General features: G+C 36.1%; 1 long non-coding RNA gene across 5 annotated transcripts; it reads left to right on the top strand.

Annotated features, from left to right (window-relative positions):
- Positions 10,834-15,181, top strand: LOC107639573. 5 transcript variants are annotated; one of them, XR_002361426.1, is made up of 7 exons: positions 10,834-11,290; positions 11,460-11,636; positions 11,734-12,624; positions 13,685-13,846; positions 13,953-14,013; positions 14,627-14,697; positions 14,927-15,181. It is a non-coding gene; the product is annotated as an uncharacterized LOC107639573 (long non-coding RNA). The 5 variants fall into 5 exon arrangements; XR_001620221.2 differs by having other exon boundaries at positions 13,953-13,994; XR_002361425.1 differs by lacking the exon at positions 13,953-14,013 and having other exon boundaries at positions 10,836-11,290; positions 11,734-12,370; positions 12,450-12,624.

Below are 24,328 nucleotides of genomic sequence, written 5' to 3' on the forward strand. Positions count from 1 at the left end.
CAATTGGAAGCATGCCATTTCGAGTTCTGTAGCTCCAGAAAATCCAATTTGAGTGCAGGGAGGTCAGAATCCAACAGCATTAGCAGTCCTTTTTCAGCCTGAATCAGATTTTTGCTCAGCTCCTTCAATTTCAGTCAGAAAAATATCTGAAATTACAGAAAAACACACAACTCATAGTAAAGTCCAGAAATATAAATTTTTCCTAAAAACTACTAGAAATAGACTAAAAACTAACTAAAATATACTCTAAACTATATGAAATTATCCCCAAAAAGCGTATAAAATATCCGCTCATCAATGCTCCTTACTGGCGTTTAAACGCCAGTAAGTCCTTCCTCCAGGGTGTGATTTTTTTTTCTGCTGTTTTTGATTCTGTTTTTAATTTTTGGATTTATTTTGTGACTCCACATGATCATGAACCTAATAAAACATGAAAGAACAATAAAAATAAGAATAAAATTAGATAAATAAAAATTGGGTTGCCTCCCAACAAGCGCTTCTTTAATGTCAATAGCTTGACAGTGGGCTCTCATGGAGCCACACAGGTGATCAGGTCAATTTTATAGACTCCTAACACCAAACTTAGAGTTTGGATATGGGAGTTCAACACCAAACTTAGAGTTTGGTTGTGGCCTCCTAACACCAAACATAGAGTTTGACTGTGGGGGCTCTGGTTGACTCTGCGGTGAGATAAGCTTTTCATGCTTCCTCTCCATAGTTACAGAAGGAGATCCTTGAGTTTTAAACACAAGGTTGTCCTCATTTAGTTGCAGGATCAATTCTCCTCTGTCCACATCAATCACAACTCTTGCTGTGGCTAGGAAGGGTCTTCCAAGGATGATGGATTCATCCTCATCCTTCCCAGTATCTAGGATTATGAAATCAGCAGGGATGTAAAGGCCTTCAACCTTTACTAACATGTCCTCTACTTGTCCATAAGCCTATTTTCTGGAATTGTCTGCCATCTCTAATGAGATTCTAGCAGCTTGTACCTCAAAGATTTCCAGTTTCTCCATTATAGAAAGTGGCATGAGATTTATCCCTGACCCAAGGTCACATAGAGCCTTCTCAAAGGTCATGGAGCCTATGGTACAAGGTATTAAGAACTTTCCAGGATCCTGTTTCTTCTGAGGCAATCTCAGTTGATCCAATGCATTTAGTTCATTGGTGAACAGGGGAGGTTCATCTCCCCAAGTCTCTTTACCAAATAAATTGGCATTCAGCTTCATGATTGCACCAAGGAACTTGGCAACTTGCTCTTTAGTAACATCATCATTCTCTTCAGAAGAAGAATACTCATCAGAGCTCATGAATGGCATAAGGAGGTTCAATGGAATCTCCATGGTCTCTAGATGAGTCTCAGATTCCTTTGGTTCCTCAGAGGGGAACTCCTTATTGATCTCTGGACATCCCAGGAGGTCTTCCTCCTTGGGATTCACGTCCTCCCCTTCCTCCTTGGATTTGGCCATGATGGTTATATCAATGGCCTTGCAATCTCTCTTTGGATTCTCTTCTGTATTGCTTGGGAGAGTACTAGGAGGGGTTTCAGTGATATTCTTACTCAGCTGACCCACTTGTGCCTCCAAATTTCTAATGGATGACTTTGTTTTATTCATGAAACTCAGAGTGGCCTTAGATAGATCAGAGACTAAATTTGCTAAGCTAGATGGATTCTGCTCAGAATTCTCTGTCTGTTGCTGAGTGGATGATGGAAAAGGTTTACTATTGTTAAACCTGTTTCTTCCACCATTAGTAAAGCCTTGTTGAGGCTTTTGTTGATCCTTCCATGAGAAATTTGGGTGATTTCTCCATGAGGTGTTATAGGTGTTTCCATAAGGTTCACCCATATAATTTACCTCTGCTATTGTAGGGTTTTCAGGATCATAAGCTTCTTCTTCAGAAGATGCCTCTTGAGTACTGTTGGATGCAGTTTGCATTCCATTCAGACTCTGAGAAATCATATTAACTTGCTGAGTCAATATTTTATTCTGAGCCAATATGGCATTCAGAGTATCAATTTCAAGAACTCCCTTCTTCTGAGGTGTCCCATTACTCACAGGATTCCTCTCAGAAGTGTACATAAACTGGTTGTTAGCAACCATGTCAATAAGTTCTTGAGCTTCTGCAGGCGTTTTCTTTAGGTGAATGGATCCACCTGCAGAAGTATCCAATGACATCTTAGCTAATTCATACAGACCATCATAGAATATATCCAGGATGGTCCATTTTGAAAGCATGTCAGAAGGACACTTTTTGGTCAGTTGCTTGTACCTCTCCCAAGCTTCATAGAGGGATTCTCCTTCTTTCTGTCTAAAGGTTTGAACATCCACTCTAAGCTTACTAAGCTTTTGAGGAGGGAAGAACTTGGCTAAGAAAGCCGTGACCAGCTTATCCCAAGAGTTCAGGCTATCCTTAGGTTGAGAGTCCAACCATACTCTAGCTCTGTCTCTTATAGCAAAAGGGAAAAGCATGAGCCTGTAGACTTCAGGATCTACTCCATTAGTCTTAACAGTATCACATATCTGCAAGAATTCAATTAAGAACTGAAAAGGATCTTCAGATGGAAGTCCATGAAACTTGCAGTTTTGTTGCATCAGAGAAACTAATTGAGGCTTAAGCTCAAAATTGTTTGCTCCAATGGTAGGGATGGAGATGCTTCTTCCATGTAAATTGGAATTAGGTGCAGTAAAGTCACCAAGCATCCTCCTTGCATTATTATTATTTTCGGCTGCCATCTCCTCTTCTTTTTCAAAAATTTCTGTAAGGTTGTCTCTGGATTGTTGTATTTTAGCTTCTCTCAGTTTCCTCTTCAGAGTCCTTTCAGGTTCAGGGTCTGCTTCAACAAGAATGTTCTTGTCCTTGCTCCTGCTCATATGAAAAAGAAGGGAATAGAAAATAATAATAGGGATCCTTTTTACCACAGTATAGAGGTTCCCTTGTTGTTAGTAGAAGAGGAGAGGGAATAAGAGTGAAGAAGAATGGATAATCTAAACACAAGGGTGAGGATAAGAGCAGTGATTTGAGATGAAAAGAAGTGTTAGTAGATGAATAAATAAATAGAAGGAGATGGGAGAGAGGGAATTCCGAAAAATAAATTTGTAAAATCACAATTAATGACTTGATTCACAAGAAATCACAAGATATGATTCTAGAACTTAAAGTTTGAATCTTTCTTAACAAGTAAGTAACAAACTTGAAATTTTTGAATCAAAACATTAATTGTTGATGATATTTTTGAAAATATGATATAAAATTAAGAAAAAGATTTTTGAAAAATATTTTTAGAATTTTCGAAAATAAATAAGAAAAATGAAAAAAATTTAATTTTTGAAAAAGATTTTGAAAAAGATAAGATTTTTAAATTGAAAATTTGATTTGACTCATAAGAAACAACTAAATTTTAAAAAGTTTTAAAAAAGTCAACTCAAATTTTCGAATTTATGAGAAGAAAAAGGGGAAGATATTTTTTTTTATTTTTGAATTTTTAATGAAGAGAGAGAAAAACATGAAAAAGACTCAATGCATGAAAATTTTAGATTAAAACAATAAGTGCATGCAAGAATGCTATGAATGATAAGATGAACACCAAGAACACTTTGAAGATTATGATGAACATCAAGAACATTTTTTTGAAAAATTTTTGATGCAAAGAAAACATGCAAGACACCAAACTTAGAAATCTTTAATGCTTAGACACTAAGAATTCAAGGATGCATATGAAAAACACCATACAACACAAAACAATATAATATGAAGATCAATCAAGAAGATTTATCAAGAACAACTTGAAGATCATGAAGAACACTATGAATGCATGAGTTTTCGAAAAATGCAAAATTTTTTTTTTGAAAAAATGCAATTGACACCAAACTTACAAATTGACTCAAGGCTCAAACAAGAAACACAAAATATTTTTTTTGATTTTTTATGATTTTATTAATTTTTTTGGATTTTTGTATATATCTTTCGAAAAACATATAGGAAAAAGAAAATAAGAAATTCAAAAAATTTTTAATAAGAATTCCAGGAATCTTTCAATGTTAGCCTAAATCTCCAATCCAAGGGTTAGACATGGCTTAATAGCCAGCCAAGCTTTAGAAGATACAAATCAGTCATACAATAACAAATTTGATTAGCAACAACTAGCTTGCTCTTGTAATGATGACTTGGAAGCCTCAGTCCAAATGAATTTAGACATGGCTTTACAGCCAGTCAGGCTTCAACATGCTTCATGAAACTCTAGAATTCATTCTTAAAAATTCTGAAATAAATTTCGAAAACAAAGGGAAAATATTTTTGAAAGATTTTGAAAACAATTTTTTTTGAAAATAAAACAAAAAGAAAATTACCTAATCTGAGCAACAAGATGAACCGTCAGTTGTCCAAACTCGAGCAATCCCCAGCAACGGCGCCAAAAACTTGGTGCACAAAATTGTGATCCCTGGTAATGGCTCCAAAAACTTGGTGCTCTAATCTTAATTCATAATTTGTCACAACTTCGATACAACTAACCAGCAAGGGCACTGGGTCGTCCAAGTAATAAAACCTTACGTGAGTAAGGGTCGATCCCACGGAGATTGTCTGCTTGAAGCAAGCTATGGTCACCTTGTAAATCTCAGTCAGGCGGATTCAGATGGTTTTATAAAGTGATAGATAGAAGATAAGTAAAATATAACTAGGATAGAGATACCTATGTAATTCATTGGTGAGAATTTCAGATAAGCGTATAGAGATGCTTTCGTCCCTCTGAACCTCTGCTTTCCTGCTATCTTCATCCAATCAATCCTACTCCTTTCCATGGCAAGCTGTATGTTAGGCATCACCATTGTCAATGGCTACATCCTGTCCTCTCAGTGAAAATGGTCCAATGCGCTGTCACTGCATGGCTAATCAGCTGTCGGTTCTCGATCATACTGGAGTAGGATCCATTGATCCTTTTGTGTCTGTCACTACGCCCAGCACTCGCGAGTTTGAAGCTCGTCACAGCCATCCCTTCCCAGATCCTACTCGGAATACCACAGACAAGGTTTAGACTTTTCGGATCTCAGGAATGGCCATCCATGGGTTCTAACTTATACCACGAAGATTCTGATTAAGGAATCCAAGAGATACTCATTCAATCTAAGGTAGAATGGAAGTGGTTGTCAGGCACGTGTTCATAGGGAATGATGATGACTGTCACGATCACCACATTCATGTTGAAGTGCGAATGGATATCTTAGAAGCGGAATAAGTTGAATTGAATAGAAAGACAGTAGTATTTTGCATTAATCTTTGAGGAACAGCAGAGCTCCACACCTTAATCTATGGTGTGTAGAAACTCTACCGTTGAAAATACATAAGTGATAGGTTCAGGCATGGACGAATGGCCAGACCCCATGATCTAAGAACTAAACATCCCAAGATGATCCGAAGATCTAAATACAATAGTAAAAAGTCCTATTTATACTAAACTAGCTACTAGGGTTTACAGAAGTAAGTAATTGATGCATAAATCCACTTCCGGGGCCCACTTGGTGTGTGCTTAGGCTGAGCTTGAAGTTTACACGTGGAGAGGTCATTCTTGGAGTTGAACGCCAGTTTGTAACGTGTTTCTAGCGTTCAACCCTGATTTGTGACGTGTTTCTGGCGTTTAACTCTAGACTGCAGCGTAGAACTGGCGTTCAACGCCCTTTTGCGTCTTCTAAACTCGACCAAAGTATGAACTATTATATATTGCTGGAAAGCCCTGGATGTCTACTTTCCAACGCCGTTGAGAGCGCGCCATTTGGAGTTTTGTAGCTCCAGAAAATCCACTTTGAGTGCAGGGAGGTCAAAATCCAATAGCATCAGCAGTCCTTCTTCTACCTATGAATATGATTTTTGCTCAAGTCCCTCAATTTCAGCCAGAAAATACATGAAATCACAGAAAAGCACACAAACTCATAGTAAAGTCCAAAAATGTGAATTTAACATAAAAACTAATAAAAATATCCCTAAAAGTAACTAGATCCTACTAAAAACATACTAAAAAATAATGCCAAAAAGCGTATAAATTATCCGTTCATCAGAGAACGACCCGGGATTAATACTCTCAGTTATTTTATTGGGGTTGAAATAGTGACAATCATATTAAATTTTATTTGAGCATTGCTTGTCGGTTGAGAACTATACTTGCAACGAAGTTATTTCCTCTAACCGAGAAGAAAATTCTTAGTCGACGGTTTTGCTCTTTCAAATTTTTGGCGCCGTTGCCGGGGAATTGCAATGGTGTTATGTTATTGGCTATTGTATATATGTTGATATTGTAAATATGTTTTCCTTTTGCTTCTTTGTTAGTTGTTGTTAGTTTTAGAACTTTGCTTTCTTTGTTTCTTGTTAGCTTTTGTTTTTGTTTACCCTTTCACTATGAATTCTCATCCTTTTGGCTATGAGTTTGGCTCAAATTATGTTGTAGGAAATGGGAGCTACCATGACAACCTGCATCAAGGATGGAACAATCAAAGATGGGAGGAGCCTCAAAGGATTGATCAACCTTCTTGGTAACAACCTCCTCTGGTCTCTTATAGGTATAATTCCACTCCTAATGCATATCAATCTAATGGATGTGGTGATCCTTATTGTAGTTGTTAACAACCACCACCATATGCCTATGAACCACCTTCTCAACATAATTTTGAACCACCTTACTCACAAGTCCCCTACCACCAAATACCTCATTATGACCCTAATCCTTATCCACCATACCAACCACCTTATAAGCCATATGAACCATACATGGAACCACCACCATTCCAACACAATTACTCCCAAGAACCACCTCCATATACACCATCTCCATACCCTTATCAAGATGAACCACCTTCCAATTATGAACCCTTTCCCCCAAACAATGAACCCTCTCTTCCACCACTACCTCCAATGGATGAGTCTCTCCATGCCTTCAAGCTAGCACAACAAAGAGATATTAACTCTTACCTCCAAAGGCAAGAAGAGACACAAAAGGAGTTCAAGAAGATAGAAGTTGTGCTTGTCACTGTGGCGGAAGCCGTTCGCAACATGGTCTCTTCCCGCCTAAGCTCATACGATCAAGGTACTCCCATTGTTGAATGTGGAGAAGCAATCAAGGAGCATAGTGAGGGAGTGAGTTTGGTGCTTCAAGGTGAAGAAGATGAGCTGAAGTAAGGAGTGCAACAAGAGGAGAGGGTAGAGATGATTGAAATGGAAGGAGTGGTTAAAGATTTAGAAGATGTTGAAAGTCCATGGGAATGTAGAATTAGAGAGGCCTCTTCCAAGAAGCTTGACATTGATGTTGAGGAGGGTGCGCAACCTCCAAAGCACATCATGGTGGAAGACTTTGAAGAGGTTGATCAAGAGATGGATTCAATCATTGAGGAATTTTTATCTAAAATTGAATCCTCCTCCATTGGACATGAAATTGAGATAAAAAAAGAAGATACACAACCTCCCATGCCCTTGGTAAGCAATGAAGAAGAGATTGAATTGGAAGAGAGCTACCAAGAGGAAGAGGTTGAAATTGAAGAAGCTTGCAAAGAGGTGGAGGTAGTCGAGGAAGAGCATAAGGGAATGACACTTGCAAAACTATTGGAGATACCCCTTCCTAAGTCACTATCCTACACAACATTCAAGTGGGTAAAATTCTTATCCCTAAGCTTTACTTTCTCACTTGAATATGGTTTGATTGAAAATGATGGTCAACTTAGAGCTCTTTGTAGATTTAAGAGTAGGAGAGCGTTGTGTAGTGGTTGGAAACATCACTCTAAGTTCATGATGGTTGCATACTCAAAGTTGAATAGCAATGGTTGGTGTAGAACTAAATTACATGGGTCTAGGAAGTTGTTTGGAGGCCCCAATGAGAATTCTATGCATCTATCTCCCAATTGGAATCATGATGATCAATTAGAAGATGGGTGTGAAAATAAGATATGGGATCCCGGATCACAATATGAAGACCAATTTTGGGAGCTCATATCTTGGGAAGAACCTCACCCAAGCTTGGTGAAGATGGTTGGAAATTTTGACAACCGTTTGAGGAGCAAACATTCTTAGAGGTTCAAGGATGAATACAAGCATAAGCCACCTTGACAAGGAGCCTCCCAAAAGTCCAACTTAAGGACAATAAATAAAAGTGCTAGGTGGGAGACACCCCACCATGATAAACTCTTTCCATTCTCTTGTATATATAAATGATTGAATTGAGTTACCATTGTAGGTAGTTTTCTTCTTTGCATACTCTTGTTTTAGTGTTTTAGTTGCTAGTTTGTTTGATTAGATTTATGCCTTAAGTTGTAGGTTAGTTGTTGAATTATATTTTACTTGAAGTGCAAGTTTTGTTTGCTTTGTATTTGAAATTTTTTTTTTCAAAAACCAAAAAGTTGTTAAATTTGAATATTGATTGTTTTAGAATGCTTGTAGAATAGGAGAGTACCCTGTTTCTGTTTTCATATGTAAAAAAAAATGCGCGCCATGCCTAAGCATGGCCGACGCGCACGCGTCGTGTGGCATTTTGGGACTCCTGGTACAAAAACCAGAGAGTTGTGCGAAATTTGTGCGAGAACTGTGCGGGGAGCACAACTGCTACCCACGCGTATGCGTGGGTGACGCTTACGCGTCACCTGTACTCTCTGCGATCCACGCGTATGCGTGGACGATGCCTACGCGTCGCCCTCCGCGCCCTGCTTCCCCTGTTCTGCCCTGTTTTCTTTTCCCTTCTTCTCTTCCTTTCTTTCTTCTTTCTCCTTTCTTTGTCTTTCCTTTTCTTTTCTTCTCTCCTTCTTCTTTCTTTCTACCTTTCTTCTTCTCTCTTCTCCCTTTCTTACTTTCTTTCTTCTCCTTTTAAAATTTCACTTTTTATTTTTCTTATCTTCATTTTATTTTATATGTTGCATTAACTTATTATCATTCATTGCATTTTAATTTTTTTTTGTAGTTTGTTCTTATTTTCTTTTCTAAGTTTTCTATTTTAATAATGGTGTTGAATTTTCTTACTCAATTGTTGAGAATTTCTTGCATTATTTTGGTGCTTCTTGACTTGTTTGATATTGTTGGGTGATGAAACTTTTAAATCAATGCTTAACCTTTGATGATTCTTGCGTCCTTTGTGCATTGATATGAGCTTCTATTGTCTTTCATGACCCACTCTTTCTTATTTAAACTTGATGCTCAACATGCTCTTCATGGCATTTACTTATACTTTGACTTTACTCTTGCATCAAGTCTTAGTTGATATGCCCTTTGCCTATATTGCTCTCTCACTTACATGCGTAGCTAACATGTAGTGAGAACCCTACTCTTATTTGGTATTAGCCCCCGCCTATGTTCTACTTGCTTTAATATCTTTGCTGTAGGCTTAATTCACTTTCTTTTTCTCTCCTTTTAGGTTGGCCACCAAGAGAGAAAGGAGAAGCTTCAAAATGGGGTAACAAACAAGTCACCCGCACAATCTTTTGAAGGAGCTCATCAGTTGTAGCAACCCATCCACATTGCTCTTCTTTGCATGCACCAAGGACGGTGCAATCTTCAAGTGTGGGGAGGTCGTCCGACCGATCTCTGTGGGTAACAATTTCCTCTTTCGACACCAATTTTTAATTTTCTTTGATTAGTTAGTAGTTAGTTGTTGCATTGCATGATAGGTTGCATGTTAGTTAGAATGTGTACATATTTTACCATTTTTTTATGATAGGACTACTTGGTTAGGGTGATGATTTCTTTTCCAAGAAACTATTTTTAGGGCACTCTACCAATTTGAAAAAAAAATTTTTTGTTGAACTTGCTTGAAGAATTTATTTTGGAACATGATTTTTGAGCTAAGAACACAATCATGTGAGTTTTGAGCCTAATTATGTAGTTACATCTTATAACCAATTATTTTCATTCTTGTGTGTCTTATTCTCTTTCTATGATTGTAATCTTTGATTTGTTTGATTCTTTATGTCTATTATTCTATGTATACATGCATTTATATGATTGAGGCCATCATTTCATTTAGCTCACTTATCCAAATAGCCTACCTTTTATCAACCATTGTTAGCCAATTTTGAGCCTATTTAATCTCTTTTGTTCTTAATTTTAGCACATCATTATCCCTAAGTGAAAAATAATAAATATCCCTTAATTTGGATCTTTGATTAGCTTAGGCTAGTGAGGGTGTGTATCATTTGGGTATGGGAAACTTGGGACATTAGTTGAGGTAAAAGTATATTTTGTATTTTTGTTGAAAATCATGAGATTCGGTACGTGCTTATGCATTAAGTATGTAAAACCATATGCATTGATACGTTTGTATGTACTTTGTTGTGAGAAAAAATGTGAAAAAGATGTAGAAAAAGAAATAGAAAAAAATAAAAGAAACAAAAATATATGAAAAAAAATGCAATAAAAAGGGGACAAAAATGTCCCAAAGCAAAGTAATAATTAAAAATGCATATGGAATGTGAATTGAAAAGAGAATGCATGAGTGTGTGAAAAAGTATTATAGGTAGTTAGGTTTGTTTAGAATTTTATAGGTTGTTATATAGGTTAGGTGGGAAGCTTAGGTTAATCAAAGATTCAAACTCTATTCCACTTACCCATCACCACAAAAAAAATGATGTTTTAGCGACAAACTTTTAATGGTAATAACATAATGGCCACTAATTTCTTAATTTAAGTTATTTTTTTGCGGCAATTATATATTGGCCATCATTATTGTATATTATAGTGGCCATTATTACTATTACCAGAAAATTATTATCTTTTTGTATTTTTAATTTAATTTTTTTAATTTATTATAGCGGCCATTACCATTATTGCCGCTAAACTCTTATTCCCAATTTTTCTCTCATCCGTAAATCAAATTGAAAACACGTACAGAAAAAGTAAAGAAAATTTCACTCTTACACAAAGCGCCGCCTTCCTCTTTCACCTGTAAGCTTCCCCAAACCCTCTCCATCCCTTTTTTCTCTTCGCTTTCTCGCTCTCTCTTTTCTTCATCAATGAAAGATTGATTTTGCTACTGGGCTGGGTTAACTCACGTAGCCATTGTCTGGGTTAACTCGTGTAACCATTGCCATCGCCGACCACCATCACCACCACCATAACCATTGCCGATAGCCGTCGTTCATCATCCTACTCCTTGGACTTTGTGTGCATTCGATTCACCTCAGATCTGCATCTCTGTCATCGTTGTTTGTCTCAGATCTACATCGCCAAGGTCTTCCAGCCACCATTGTTGCTCTTGTCGCAACACAACACCTCCGCCGCTTGCACCGCCGCCGTTCTTTCAAGTAGACGCACAAGATCGTCGCTGCCGGTAGATCTTCTCCGTTTATTTTTTTATTTTGGTTTGAATATTCAGAAGCATGTGATTCTCTCTCTGTGTTATTACTTTTGCTATGTTTGCTTGCTTGATCCTAATGAATCTGGTAGATCAAGCTAAAATCAAAGTGTTTAAGTGTTTGTTTTTTATTTTGGGATAACAGCCAAATATTATCTAATGGAAAGGCCTTTGGATGCTTCACGAGCGGTTCGATTCTTATAAATGGAAGGAATGAATCAATCCACTCCTTCAAGAAAATTATTGGCTTTGTGACACAAGATGATGTAGTTCATGGAAACTTGAGAGTAGAAGAGAATCTATGGATTAGTGCACAATGCAGGTACATTATATTTCTGCACATTCTAACTGAACTATGTTGTTACTTTTGAGTGCTAGAAATGAACTTATTCAAGTGAATTTTTTTGTTAATGTTAAAGGTTATCAGCTGATTTGTCAAAACCAGAAAAAGTTCTAGTTCTTGAAAGAGTTATTGAATTCTTGTGGCTTCAGTCTGTGAGGAATTCCTTGGTTGGAACATTGGAAAAGCAAAGGGATCTCTGGCGGCCAAAGGAAGCATGTAATTGTCGGATTAGAAATGGTTATGGAACCTTCACTTCTGATCCTGGATGAACCCACTTCTGGTTTGGACAGTGCATCATCTCAGTTTCTTTTAAGAGCTCTAGGATGTGAAGCGCTTAAGGGAGTGAACATTTTGCAGATTAATCTTATACTTCCCTCACAATGATTTGATGATTGATTTTGATACTTCAGCTATGCATGGTTCAAGATATTTGATGCATTGTAAGTGTTTAAGTGTTTGATTTTGATTTTGATCCTAAAAGATAACAGCCAAAAGTATCCTTTTGAGTACCCTAATCTGATGATGGACGGCCACATTCACTTCTCTGCCTTCTTCAATTATGATAATCCACCGCATGAGGTCCTTCCCACCACAGCAGAGCAACCAATAAATTTGCAACATCCCTTGTCTTAAATTCCATTTATGAGCCCGTAGCAATTTCATTTGATGGCCAAAATTTTTGCAGCCTAGAGTCTTTGAATTCGGAAGGCAAGGTTTGTATTTTCTATATCCTCTTCTGCGGCTTGTTCATATGAGTATGAATGAGAACACTTGCCACTGTTTCAATATCAGATCATAATTATATAGTGCCTAATTTGATGAAAAGACTTATACATGTGAATGGCTGCGTTGGGTGGAAATATAAAGCAGCAAGCATACAAGAACTTGAAGGATTTGAAGCCATTTGGCGCAAGTTCAGCGGGTCAATCTCTGGAAAACTTTGATTTCCCAGTTTCTCATCAGCAAGGTATTGCATAAATATATAGATATATACACACCTATTAATATTAATTAATGTAAGTTGTTGATAATTATGTGAATGTGCAGGGCAAGGAGTAGGGCAAGCACAAATGGTTCAAGCATTTTCTCAGCAAGGTATATATAGACACACACACACCCCCTATTAATATTAATTAATATGTGTTCTTGATAATTATCTGAATGTAAAATGTGTAGTTGTAATAATCATCAATTCAACATATGCCAGAATGCATTTTCTCTTCATTTTAAGAAAATTCTATGATTAACTTTTTATGCATATTCAGTTAATAAACTCTATAGCACCAAAACAGTTTTTGAAAGACTAGTTCTTCAATTGCAAATTTACAAAAGTGCCTTCATGTAACTTGCACAGCAAATTTGATGAATTCACCAGCCATCTAATGAGGTTGGTTAATTCATCATTTGTAGATATTTCACATTGATGTGGCTGTGAATTCACTTTGATAGAAACCCTCTTGGGAAAGAAGCCGGGATCTTTAGGCTCAACTAAATCTATCTCACTTCCTAACATGAGAATCACAGAAGCCATTGTAGGCCTATCTTCAGGGTATTGTTGCACCCTAGTGGTGATTATTTGAGGGAGATTTGAAAACACAATGGAAGTTTAACCGACTGCTAAAGCTAACCACTGATAAAGTAAAAAACTTGCTGGACTAAGTAAGATCCATAGCAGTTTCACTTTGATACTTGAGTTTATAAGCACCATCACATGGCTCTCTGATGATTTCAAAAGTTGTTCACTTTGTAAGTTATGTTAGTCTTGCTATTAGATGGATCTACTAATGCATCATGACTATGTCAGCAAATTCATAATAAATATTAAAATGACAATAGGAGTTTAATCTTATGGATCAAAAGAACCTTTACTTAGTTGACCTTGTTTGGATTTTAATTTAATTATTCAAGTGGCAAGTTATGTTATTTTTGTTTGATATGTTTTTTTCATTCTGTCTGATGCCTCTATGTAAAGTAGTGTACACATCTTTTCTTTCTATATCTGATGTTATTTTTGTTTATATTGTCAGCCGTCTGTTACAACTAATGAAATTGATAAAGCAGTGCATCAGATGATAATTGATGCTGGTGCTTATCCCTCACCCCTTGGCTATGGTGGATTTCCAAAAAATGTGTGCACATCAGTTAATGAGTGCATGTGCCATGGAATACCCGATTCTAGGCAGTTACAGGTTTCACAAGCCTCTCTCTATATACATAATTATTAATTTATTTTTTCACTTTATCCTTGGTATGCATATCACTCATAAGCCGATGACACTTATCTCTTTTCTGCAGAATAGTGACATTATTAATATTGTTGTGACAGTATACCTGAATGTATGCTTCTAATTTCCTGGTGAAAATTTATTTAGTGAACAGATCACTTTTTTGATTGCCTTTCGGTGTATGCTCTTATATCCAGAAAATGGAAATCATCTTGAACTACATTCTTAATTGTCATTCTCGCTGTTTTAAGAATTATAATTATATGCATGTTCAAGAAAGTGCTTAGGATTGGGATTAAGTAATTAGTAATCTCAAAGTAAAGTGTATACATAATCTGGTAGGACCTCATATGTTGCACCACCTATTAGTAGAGTACATAAAAGAACAAATAAAGAGGGGAATGAAGGGGGTCCAAGTAAGGAGTAGAAAGGGCCAGGGTAGTATAGGATAGTGTGTCAAAATATACTGCATCAATATTGAGGGGGAATAAGCAGCATGATAGGGTAGTTAAACTCCTAGTGGAATGTGATAGGGAGAGACTTAAAGCCCTGAAAAGGTCATGGGGTCATTTTGTCCCTTTTTAATATTAGGATCCTACTTTCACACTAATATATATATATATATATATTTTCCTCATTAGTCCTTCTGCTTGCATAGTAATTGATCTTCTGCTTTCTCTTTGATTCCTCTTTATTATTGTTAATTATCAATTAATTGTATGCTTTGCTAATTGTATGTTTCAGGGATATCATGGGGACACGTCAAAGACATTTTTTTGCGGGAAGTCACTAATGAAATGAAAAATCTTGTTGTGGTAAATAGTTCTCGACCAGTGGAGAATTTTTTTTTGGTGTCATTATGATCTATACACTGTTATATTGTTAATCTTTTATATATTTCCATTCTTTGTAACATGGACAAATTTAATACCTCATTAGAAATGCTAGTTAAGAAATAATTTAGATTAGTTATTGAGCAACTGTATTTTTGTTCTATTTCTATTTTTTGTATGACATCTAATCACATCTTCTTTCTTGGCATAGGGATCAAGGTCACGCTCTTCAAATTAATTCCCTTTCAACTGTGGAGGAACCCTTAGTTGCAAAAGCAAAATGTGGAAATTGGGAGATAGACAAGAGGTTGTTGAAGATAGGAGAAAGAATAGCATCTAGATCTTGTGGAGATTTGTAATTTGTAGCATTTTTTGTTGTTTAGATTTGTAACATGATTTATTATTTTTTAAAAGAAATTTGTGTATTAATATTTTGAGTTTAATAAAATATTTCATTTTATAGTAATTAATTTCAGTATATTTATATTATGCATAATAATAATAATTGTTGGAAAAAATATATATTTGATTCTAGAAAAAAGATAGTTTGGTACTTCTAAGAAAACGAGTATAATATATCTAACAAAAGTCGTAAGATTTTAGTGGCAATAATAATGGCAACTAAAAGTGAATAACATTATAATTTTAAAATTATTTTTAGTGGCTATATAAATTGCCAGTAAAATGGATTTTGGCGGCAATAGTAATGGCCACTAAAAGTGAATAACATTGTAATCTTATGATTACTTTTGGTGGCCATATAAATTGCCAAGAAAATGGCCGCTAATAGTTATATACTTTTTGCGTCCATTAAAAAGATCTTTACCGGCAAATGTTATAATTGTCACTAAAACCTTTTAGCGGCGAAGCATAAGACGGCTAATGTCTAATTGCCGGTAAATGTATTAGCGGCTATTTTTATTGCCGCTAAAAGCAAAATAAATGGCCGCTAAAAGTGATTTTTCTTGTAGTGCATATGCATCCTACCTTGACCCTAGCCCTATTACAACCTATGAAAAAGTCCTCATGATATTTGTATGCATGCATTGAATAATTGTTGATTGTTAGAAGAAAAATAAATCTTGAAAAGCATGATTAGAGGAGAATTGAGTGAATCAACCCTATACACTTGAGCGACTAGAGCGGATACACTTCCGGTGAGGGTTCGATGTTCAATTCCTTGTTCCCAGCTTTCATGAGCTTTCTTCTTGCAAGTCTATTTGAACTTCATTTTGATATTTGAATTGGTAGGATTCATGAATCATCATATGACCTTAGCCCTACTTGTTCATATATGTTCTTGGAGATTGATTTACTTTTAACCAAGTAGGTAGAATCATTTTGTATTTAGTTGCATTCATATAGATAGGTGCATTTAGTTTATTTGCATTGAATAAATGTTCATACCCCTTCTCTTGTCTTTCTTGGTTTAGCATGAGGACATGGTTGGGTAAGTGTGGGGAGGTTTGATAAATTCTAATTTTTTGGTTTATCTTGTGTTGATTTTAGGGGATTTTATCATCTTTTTCACATTTATTCAATGAAATAGCATGGTTTTGTAAATTTATCCTAATTTGTGCTTAAGAGTAAAAATATGCTTTCTAGGCCCTAAAATGGATCATTTTAATTCACTTTAATTCCATTCGATGCCTTGATATGTTTGCTAAGTGATTCCAGGATTAGAAGGGAAAGATTGGGTTAAAGGAATGAAGAAAAAGCATGCAAAAATAGAGAATTCATGAAGAATTGAGGATTTGCTGAACTGAATGCCACGCGCACGCGTCACCTATGCGTACGCATGAGATGGGGATTCGCCAGCGACACACACGCGTCACCCACGCGCACGCGTGACCAGAGAATCATCAAGCGACGCGCACGCGTCATCCACGCGCACGCGTGATGTTGGTCACGTGACTTCACTAAAGGCAAAACGTTGAGGGCGATTTCTAAGCTCAAGAAGGCCCAAATCCAACTCGTTTCTGATGCTTTTGAACCCAAGGATGGCAAGGGATTGGGGGGGGGGACCATAGTGTAGTTTCCATCATGTTGTAGGTAGAATTCTAGAGAGAGAAGCTCTCCCTTCTCTCTAGAATTTAGGGTAGTTTAGGTTAAATTCTCTTAGATTATCTTTTAATTCTTGTTTTGATTTAGTTTTTCTTTTTAATTTCTTGTTGTTACATCTTTGTTCTTCTTGTTCTTGTTGTTAATTTTCCTATTTTGCCATTTTTTATGTTCATGCACTCTTGTTGGTTTTAATTTCCTTTTAATGCAATTTTATCTTTCTATGTCTCTTTATGTTTATCTTCATTGTTATTGTTAATTTCTTGCTCATGTTAGTTATAGCTTTTATTAATTCTTGCATTTTATGATGTTTACTTTTATTGCACTCTAGGTGTTTGTTGAAATGTTTTCTCTAGTTTTTGAGTAGTTTTCTTGACTCTTGGCCTAGGCTAAGGGAATTGAGTGACCTTGAGTCATTAGGTCTCATTGAATTGGTGATTTGAGAACCTTATGTGGTCAATTTGTTGTCCATTGACCTACTGTTAAGCTAATTAATAGCTAGGTTGGGACTTATGGTTGATGTTGATCAAGTCTATTTGACGTACTTAATGCTTTGAGGTTGACATTATACTTACTTCAAGTATAGAGGTAGACTTAATGGGTTGGTCCCTCATAATTATCAATGTATGGTTTGTAGACAAGGATGGTGATCTCAATTACCTATGTCTATCCAAGAGTTCTTTCCTTTATTTTATTAGTTCTTCTTATTTACATTTCTTGTTCCTTATTACAAAAACCCTAAAACATCCCTTCATAGACAATAATAAAGCACTTCATTGTAATTCCTAGGGAGAACGACCCGGGATTAATACTCTCGGTTATTTTATTGGGGTTGAACTAGTGACAACCATATTAAATTTGATTTGAGCATTGCTTGTCGGTTGAGAACTATACTTGCAATGAAGTTATTTCCTCTAACCGAGAAGAAAATTCTTAGCCGACGATTTTTCTCTTTCAATATCCCTTCTCCATTAAGTTATTGATGGTATAGTTGATCATTGTTGCCATTGTTTAACTGTGTGATCCTTGAGTAGTTGTTTTTGCTAGCATACTATTAGTTGCTGGAAATAAAAGTGTTTTTTGGTTCTTTGATACTTTTTTAAAAGGGTTACTGATAAGTGTTGTAGTGCATACATATATGAGGTTAACATAAAAAAAGATGCAATATTTTATGATAAACACAACTTATCCATGGATTGATCTGATTATAAAATTTTATCCAAATAAGAGAAGTTAGGGTTTGGTATGCCATTGCTATGTAGAAGTTTCTGATTTAAGGATAATGTTTAGTATTCTTACTGTGATATTGTTATTCTATCTTTGTGAACTACAGATGACTGATTGGGTTATTCCTGTCTTTCAACATGGGGGGAGCATTATCAAAGATAACAAGGGTGAACTTCTTTACCTTAATGGCAATGTAAAAAGATTTTCTCTGATGGATCTGGACTTATTGAATTACTTTGACTTGAAGAAAATGTTTGAAGAGCTTGGTTACCATGAATACAAGAAGATGTATTGGTATGATCCAAGAGCTCCTGATGAATTATGTTTGTTTTTTGATCACCCAATTATGTACGATGCTAATTTTTTGGAAGAAGATGAGATGAATTTTGGTCAGGGAGATTATGTTAATAACAACATAAATGAAGAAGACACTGATGATGATAGAGAGGCCGAGGTCTTTTCTGATGAACCAATCTCTGATAGTGATAGCTATGATAGCTATGAAAGTGCTGAGGATGATACCAAGGATGATGAAGATGAATTGCTCATGAATATAACAAAGAGAAAATATGGCAAAGGAGATAAGAAGGCTGGTAAGAAGAAACTTGTGAAAAATGTAAAGAAGAAGGTTGGGCCTAAACACACTATTGGGCCCAATAACACTGCTAGGTCCAATGATACTACTAGGCCTACTCCTACTGTTGGGCTTACTCCTAATGCTGGCTGGTTAAATTTAGGTGCTAGACATAGTATAGCAATGGATGAGAGTGAGAACTTTAGTGATGAGTCTGATGATCCAGATTTTGAGTCAGAGAGTTTTAATACACCTTAATCATTGACAATGAGGGAGATGTTTTGATTAGCCCTAATTCAATGAGGAAGCAGTCTTCGATGATGTTCAACTCTAGTTGAACATGGAGTTTACCACACTTAAACAATTCAAGAAAGCTCTAAAGGATTATACTATTGCTGAACGGAGAAGTTAGAGTGATAGCAATGAAAATGAATGTCCGTGGCTGATTTATTGTGCCTGGAACAGTGCAAGGAAGTGCTACCAAATTAAGACCTATGACTCTAAACATACTTGTGCACAGGAATTCGGTTCTAACATGGCTGACCAGAACTGGGTGGCTGATAAACTAGAGCAGAGGCTATTGACCCAGACTTACCTGACTCACGGAGAAGCCTTTGATCACATTGAGATAGACTTTAATGTGGTGTATAGTGACAAGATAATTTATAGAGCATTAAGGGTTGCTAGAAAAAGCTATATTGGGAATGAGAGGACTCGGTATGAAAAATTAAGAGATTACCTCACGGAAATACACAAAAGTAACTTTGGTAGCACTGCATTAGTGGAATTAATCTCAACAATTCCTGATTTACCACCATTGTTCAGCAAGTTGTATGCCTACCTGGATGGTTGTAGAAGGAGCTTTAAGACCGGATGTAGACCATTGATTGGGTTGGATGGATGTTATTTAAAAGGATATTATGGGGGCAACTATTGTCAGTGGTAGCTCAAGATGCAAACAATCACTTTTATGTGATTGCTTATGCAATAGTTGACAGTGAAACGAAGCAAAGTTGGAAATAGTTTCTACAACTCCTACAAGAGGACCGTGGTGCTTACATAGTAGAAGGCTAGAATTTTATCTCTTAAATCATAATTAATGTGTTAAACAATAATTTAGTCAAAATTATCTAAAAATTCTTAAATGTAGTCTGTAGGTGAATTTATATCTTAATAATTGTATATGAATTTAATTTTAAAAGCAACATCTAATTATATAACTACGGTATCAAAACTAATTATCTTTATAATTTTGATGTGATGAGTATTTCTTAATAATTAGATAACCATTCCTCAAATGGAGTTTTCTAAACTAAGCAACTCCATTTCACACTTTCTCTTGTTTGCACAGATAGTATAGACAGAATTCTGTTAGTTTATGTTATGAATTCTTCAAGCTAGGTGAGTTAGATACAAATTCTTGAAGTTAATCTAAGTAGCTCACTTTTGTTGTCCCGAATAATTTGGAGCATCCTAACATCCAATATTATTATAATTTGATTCTATTCATACTTTAGGTAGCATTTTGATGAAAATGAAAACACCACAGTATCATATTTAACTCTTTTGGTTTATAGTTATTAATTTTATAGTTTTATTGTCATTACATTTATATTCTTGTGATTATGTTGGTGTGATGCTATCTGCATTTCTTTGATTTAATATGTGATATTATGGTCATGTTTTGGATTTATGTAAGGGTTAAGTGACTGACTGGTGAAATCATTTGATGCACGAAAAATTTGTCTCTCAACAAATTTCCCTTAGGCAAGTGTACCGAATTGTCGTCAAGTAATAACTCACTATAGAGTGAGGTCGAATCCCACAGAGATTAACGGATTAAGCAATCAATGATTAATTGATTATCCTAGTTAGACGAATCATAATGGAGTGATAAGTAACAAGGAAATGTAAATTGACAGAAAAGTAAAGAAAGCAATAAAGTGCAGAAAAGTAAAATGACAAGAAAAGTAAATGTAAAAACTAAAAATAAAATGAACATTGGGATCAAGAGATATTGCAATCCTCCGGATCAAGTTCATTCTCATCTCTTCCTCAATCAATGTGTTCATTGATCTCCTTGGCAATCTTAAGTGATCGAATTACAATTCCTTGTAATTCAATCTCTCAAATCTTGATCAATAGCCAATTCCTTGGTCAATTGCTCATGAGAAGAGATGAAGTATGGTCACTGATTATACCACATGCATTTCCCAAATCATGTGTTGGAATGATTATAGTCACATATCCATCCACACCCAATTTGGTCCAGCATGAGAAAGCATTTCTAGCATGATCTCTTCATTCCTCTTTCAAGGTTCAGAAGAGATCTAAGTATAAATAGTTTCTTTTCTAAGATAACTACCCAATTGGATGAAGATCGAAAGCTCTCTAGTAAAATCAAGAGAAAAGAAAGAAGAAGAAGAATAAGAACTACACTTAATCCATTGAATCACAATAGATCTCTCTAACCCAATGTAAAGAGTTAGTTTATCATTGCTCTACAAAAATAGAAAAGAAAGAAAGTGCAGAAAAGTAAAGATGAAGATTCAAACTGAAATTGAAAATTCAACATTCATAAATGAAAATTACAACTAAAAGAAAGAGAAGGAAAAGTGTGTGAGGGGAGGGAGTCCGAAGACCCCTCTTCAATCCCCCATTCCAGAATTTCCAGGTCCCCCCTCCCAAGATATTTTCAATGTAAAGACTAAGGCCTTTATATAGGCTCTCCTAAATTATAAAATAAAATTAAAAGTAAATTACAATTAAATGAAAATTCCTATTCTAGATGCTTCTTGTGGTCTTGATTGGTTGACAATTGTGGGCTTGCATGCTTGAGCTTTGAAGTGGACTTGAGAGAGAAGTGGGTCAAGTTGAGGTCCAGGTGCTAAAGTTAGTGCTAAAGTTAGCCACACTAACGCTACAAGTGTGGCGTTAGTGCTAAAGTTATTGTGGCTAACGTTGCACTTGCTGCCCAGTTGGTGTTTTTAGGGCTTAAAAGATGCCTCTTGTTTGTGCTTCAATTTCATGCCCATTATAGAGTATTATATATCGTTAGAAAGATCTGAATGTCAGATTTCTAACGCAACTGGAATCATCTCAATTGGACCTCTGTAGCTCAAGTTATGCTCGTTTGAAGTGGACATGGTCGCTGGCATAGTTGCCAGCGTTACTGGAAAACTTGAGTGCCAATAACGCTAGTGATCAGGGCTTCATTATTGCCAGTTTCTGGAGCTCAAACATAGTGTCCACCCCATACTATTATATATTGTTGGAAAGTCCTGGATGTCTACTTTTCAATGCCTTTGGAAGCGCATCATTTGGAGCTCTACAACTCGAGTTACATTTCTTGGAAGGTGAAGAGGTCAGCTGGCCTTAATACAGGTTGATACCATGTTCATCATTGCACTTTCGGGGCAGGTTTTCTCCCTCAAATTTAGTGTCAACCATGTAGTGTCATATATGCTTGGAAAGCTCTGAAATCCTACTTTCCAATGCCACTGGAATCACCTCATTTGGAGTTTTGTGGCTCAAGTTATTCTTGTTTGAAGAAGGCATGGTCAGGCTGCCAAGTGGGACTTTTGCCCACGTTAACTATCACGTTAACTAAGTTAACGTGGGAGTTAACGTGGCTCATAGTGACTTGTGTGGGCTTATTCCAACGTTAGTGATAATGTTGGGTGTCACTAACGTTGGCGATCACCTCCCTTCTTCACGTTAGCTTCCACGTTAACTAGGTTAACGTGGGAGTTAACGTGGCTCATAGTGACTTGTGTGGGCTTATTCCAACGTTAGTGATAATGTTAAGTGTCACTAACGTTGGCTCTATTTCCTTTCTTCAAAGTTAATGCCACTAACTTTTCTCCCTAACGTTGGGGCTTTCCTTCCTTCCACGTTAGTGCCCACGTTAGTGTAACTAACGTAGCCACTAACGTGGCTTCTTCTCTTCTTCTTTTGGCCTGAAATCACTCAAACAAAGTGCATCAAAGTCTTGCTCTTAATCATGGGATCATGCATCATCTAATTTGTCATATAATTCATGCGAAATTCTCATGAAATCATGTAAAGTGCACAATGTATGCTTGAATCAAGATGTAAGGGAATATCTACCCAAAACTAGCTTATTTCCTAAGAAAATGCATGAAACTACCTTAAAAACAGTAAAGAAAAGGTCAGTGAAACTGGCCAAAATGCCCTGGCATCACCATTAAGGACCTGTTTGTCTGATACATCCTCCTCCAGTACCTACCCCACCGTCTGCTCTAGTTTCCTCTCCAGCTCCAGCTATCTCTGCACCACCACAGAGGCCAATCCAATCAGCATCACCTGAAACATACACTTGTTGTTGCAAGTTCTGGCACAGCTTCAAGAATCTTCAAGTTCATGCCAACACCTAGATTAAGGCTTCCAAAATAGATTTGATCCTACTATGTAAATGTAGTTTTATGAGTTTAATACAACTTTTTGATATTTTGTTATGTTGTTAGTGCATTTTGTTGAGACAATGTGGTCTGTCTATATTTGGTTCTTATGTTGATAGTGCATTTCAGTGCACCTTTTGGTGGAATACTTATTAGTCCTAGCAAAGACTTAAAGACTAGCTACCCTTAGTTGAAGTTAGTAGTTGTTTAAAACTTTAGTTATATGGAATGATATTATGGTACTTAGATCTAAGTATGTTTAATTTGATTTCATTTCTACTAAAACTTTTGTCATTCAGTAAATACTCATCATTCATTATTTGTCCAAACACTTACACATTAGTGTTGCATAAACAAAAGCTAACACTGTAATTACTTGTTCAACTATATAACTTAAGATAAAATCTTTCTCAATCTACCTAAATCCTACCTACAAGAAGACAGACCACAAATCCTAGAACGAAAAAGAATACACTATTGCAGCATCCGAACCATCATCTATTCTCAATAGAATTCTTGTTCTTCTTCTCGAATGCATCAACCAATTCTTTCAGTTTCTTCACCTTACCCGCTAGAGCATCATCATCCTCTCCACCATGAACTTCACATTGAAATACCCTATCAAAACATACAAAGAAATCACAGTGCGAAATTTTCTCCTGCCCATACAATTAGAAGGTTTTAGGGTACAACATTATTAGAAATCAAGTTTTGCATACAAAAAAGTTTAAAATTATTGATACATTATCCTGGAAAAAGGACAGCCAAAGAAAAGTCTTTTGGGGTTTTACTCCATTCTGGACTTTATAACTATGGCATAGGCTCCATAATAGCATCTTGGATTTTTTCCTCTTGCGACTCTTAACCTAGCGCCACGGGAAAAACCACTGCTAACACTGCCGTCACCACTAGCTTTAACTCGTCGCCAATATGAACTTTCACAACTTTCTCCGGTTGCCATTATTAACAACTATAGCCTTCTCTATTGTGTTATTTGCTATTCGATAATAGAAGGTTTTGGCAAGAGGAAGAAGAAATTGATTTCACACGTCGTTTCATGGCTATTAGCAGTTCTCCATTATCGTTTTTGTGCAATACAAGTAGGGACCACTTTGTCTTCTTTCTCACGTGTCACTTAACATCTGTGTCATCAGTTTAATGTGACACATTGGATTTCGCCGTTAGGATTTAACAGAACAATCTAACGGAAGGGTCAATTTGCCTGATACCAGAAAATGTTGAGGACTAATTAAGTAATTAATTTTAGTTAAAGATCAAAATATCTACTTTAAAATTTTTTAAAGACCAATTTAGATAAATACTCATAATA

This window comes from Arachis ipaensis, chromosome B04 (assembly GCF_000816755.2).
Source record: "Arachis ipaensis cultivar K30076 chromosome B04, Araip1.1, whole genome shotgun sequence".
Lineage (NCBI taxonomy): Eukaryota > Viridiplantae > Streptophyta > Magnoliopsida > Fabales > Fabaceae > Arachis > Arachis ipaensis.